We start from the raw sequence: 3,762 nt of genomic DNA, 5'->3' as shown, positions 1-3,762 counted from the left end.
CCAATCAATCTCACTTTCTTTTTTATTGTTTCGTCCCCTCGCTCTTCCCTAGATTAAGTTATGTCTAACCTTCACCTGTAATCCCCACCCCCACTTTGTCTCTTTTTTTACCTCCTCTTCACCTTGCATATTATATGTATTATCAATGAGCGAGTGGGTATATGTGCGTGTCTGTATGTGTATATACGTGTATGAGTGAGAAAGAGAGACAGAGTGAGAGTACATGGGTGTGCCTGTATGTGTGTGAATGTGTGTGCGTGTGAGAGAGAAAGAGTGAGAGAGGTAGTGTGTGTGTGTATGTGTGTATGTTAAAATATACCTAGCAATCACATGGCTAAAATAGGCGGTGGGTTTAGGTATATGTTTATGTGGGTGAATGTATGTGTAAGCGAGAGTGAGTGAGATAGAGAGGGAGAGGGAGGGACAAAAAAGGAAAAAGAAAGTAAGAAAGAAGCAAAAACAAGATAGAGATGATAAATAAAGTGAAAAATACAATTAAAACAAGAATAATAGCAGTGATAAATTATGTTTTGACAATAATCACCGAAAATAATAATAATTACTAGAAGGTATAACTTAAAAGTTTTTTTTTAAAATTGATTAATTGATCGATAATTTTATGATTATAATGATTGACTCACTGACAAATAGACTATCTATTAATTTGAATGACAGACTGACACAGAGGCAGTCGACTTACTAAATCAACGAATAACAGAAAGAGAGAAAGAGAGACGGTATTAACAAGCGGACAGATAAAGTAAGCCGAGTAAGAGAAACAAACGAATTTGTGCAATTGTTAGGTGAAAGAAAGCTTGATCGTAAAACGGACCCAGTTGTCGGTGAAACAACAAACCAAGAGAGCGAACAAGTAGGAACAGGAACTTGTCACCAACCATCAGAAAAGCTAATCGTCGTGCATAGTAAGCTGACGCCCCCGTAGCTTTGCCAGAAAAAGTATAAAGTAGTCGATCAGCAGTGTTGCCCAGTCAAAGACGTTGTGGAATTCCAGACAGTTCGTTTTCAAGCCGAAGATAACAGACACTTCTAAGAAAGCAGATCATTGGGATTTGATCCTCATTATAAAGGTAGGTTATTATTGAGTAGTTGCAAGACACTTATGGAGAATACATCACTATCGTTTATGTGTGTGTGTATATATATATATATATATATATATATATATATATATATATATATATATATATATATATATATATATATATATATTATATTATATTATATATATACACGCGCACATCGTGTTCGTTTATCGAAAGTGAAAGTAAAACTAATATGCAGTCTTTATTGTAAGATGTGATTCCGGCACCAGGTGTGTTTAACTACGTATAGATAATTAAGTCATAGAACACAAATGGACAATATACAGAACTATTTATTTAATCGACAAATTACTAAATTCCTAATAATTTATATAATATATTTACATGGAACCATTTTCGGAATTTCCGAAAGTTGTTTGGACTTTGCGCCTGAATAAACGATTAGTAAAGAACTACAGATAGAAAAGTTACATTGTTGTTCTTGATTACACAGTATCAGCCAGTTACTTGTAAAACTTATGTTTTCTGATTCTGCAGTGCAGCAACAGTTGTGAAAGTAATTCTTGTTGTCGATGTTATTATATGTGTCATTCAGCTTTTGGTTTTACCTTTGTTTTAATAGTTAAAGGCATCGTTGTTACTGTTTTGAACATATTTACAGTATTTTGTTTGAATAATTACTTTTTTTTTCTAGAATTTATAGTTGCGTTGCTTTCTTCGTTAAATCTTACTTTATTGTACTTCATTATGTGCAGAAAAATATGATAGCTGTTCTAAGTTTTATTAAGATCATTGTACAGTTGTGGAAGTCTTTGAAATATTCGTGTTATTTTCCACATTTATATCGTTGTTGTTGCAACTGGAAATTTTGTAATGTGTTTGTGAATCCTAAATTGTGTGACTTGTGTTTGCAATTGTTCTGTTGTTAAATTCGTTAAGATATACGCTTTTTTTAAAAACTATTGTCGATATTATAACTGTTACTATTGTTTTACTGTTATTTGTTGTTCTTGTTAATATTGCTAATGTAGTTCTTACACATTTGTCAAATTTTACATATTTTTTTTATTCTACAATTTTTGGATTGGAAAAGAAAAGAATATTTTGAAAAATATTAAATAAACTCATTAGAAATTATTTGAATAAAGTTTATTCTTTAATTTTTGCTTTGTTTTAGTTTCACCGAAGATTTCGTGTTTGAATTTGATGTAATATTATTTGGCAATAATTACTGTTGATATCTATAAAGTTTTATTTTCTTTTATGTACATTATAGGTTTAAACAAGATTTCTTTTTTTAAGAGTGTGAAGAACAACTTGTGAATGAGAGTTGCTTAACTGTTTTAATAAAAGAACGTATGTTTGCAAACTTACACACTAACAATTCGGTAAAAAGAGGAAAAAATAATAAGAAAAGTAAAAAGAAACGGGTAAAATGCCTGCCGATCGGTTTCGCGACACTGTTTCGCTTTTGATCGAAGTTGAAACGCACTATTTCAAGGTGAATGCATTACGAAAATACATGAAAATCACAAAATCACATTTACCATTTCCTGCACTATATAGAGTATATTCTTAACAGAACTAAATACAAAACCAACATTAGAAAAATATTATTTTACTCGAAATGTAGAAAAATATATATTGAACATTGATCTTTATTATCCACTTAATCACACATAAATACACATTAGACCATGAACACACATGTATAGATACACGAATACACGCTTAGATGTATACTTAAACACACACATACATCCAAACGTACAGACACATGCGCGCCTGCACGAACGTGCATTTTTACTTTCCATTTTTCCTCTTGCCCTTTTTAATCTTTTTCTCTCACCTTGATAAATCTACGAAAGCAGAGTCTCCTTTTCTTTCTCATCGTATCTACCCTCCGCTTCTTAGTTTACTTTCTCTTTTTCTCACTCTTTCTATCCCTCTTCTTCCGAACCTCCCTTTCAATCTTTTAGAGTCTCTTTCATGAGCTTCTAGCTTTCCGTTGTCCTTCACTCACTCTGTAATCGGACTTATTTTACTCTCTTCTTTCATTCAAATTAATAATATCATAAACATTTAGTTTACCAATCGTTCTATCTCAATCTATTTACTAATTGGTTGCAGGCATTCAAAATCTTTCAATTCCTACCTGAGTAATCCAATTTATCTATCGATCTTATCTATCTATAATATATATCTGAGTGTGTGTGTGTGTGTGCGCGTGCGTGCGTGTGTGTGTGTGTGTGTGTGTGAGAGAGAGAGAGAGAGAGAGAGAGAGAGAGAGTATGTATATATGTGTGTGTATGTGTATTTCTACCTTCCAGGGCAGTCTCTATATATAATACATACACATCCATATAAACATGCATCTATATAAATATATATACGTACTTAATACATACACGCACACACACACACACACACACACACGCGATTGCTTACAGAGTGATAGGTAAATAACAAGCTAGAAAGATGTGTATATGTCTATGTAACTATTATCGATTGATTTACCTCCATACCTGTTTACCTCCCTAGCTACCTGGCTGCCTACCTGTTACCTTACCTGCCACCTCACCACTGACTAGATATACTGATAGACAGCGAAATATTTTACCTCAGGTATTGATGGGTAAAATCAATACCTTCTATATATATATGTATATATATATATATATATATATATATATATATA

General features: G+C 32.3%; 1 protein-coding gene across 1 annotated transcript in view; it reads left to right on the top strand.

Moving 5' to 3' along the window:
* Positions 1 to 660: 660 nt before the first annotated feature.
* The window catches only part of LOC106881140 (uncharacterized), a 74,363-nt gene continuing 71,261 nt past the window's right edge, over positions 661 to 3,762 (top strand). The window contains exon 1 of the mRNA XM_014931425.2: positions 661 to 1,088. The gene's annotated coding sequence lies outside the window, so the exon portion shown is untranslated. The remainder of the gene's footprint in view (positions 1,089 to 3,762) is intronic.

The sequence above is a fragment of the Octopus bimaculoides genome, chromosome 1 (genome assembly GCF_001194135.2).
Source record: "Octopus bimaculoides isolate UCB-OBI-ISO-001 chromosome 1, ASM119413v2, whole genome shotgun sequence".
Lineage (NCBI taxonomy): Eukaryota > Metazoa > Mollusca > Cephalopoda > Octopoda > Octopodidae > Octopus > Octopus bimaculoides.
Note: the sequence above shows the minus strand (reverse complement) of the source record. Positions and strands in the feature narration are given on the sequence as shown.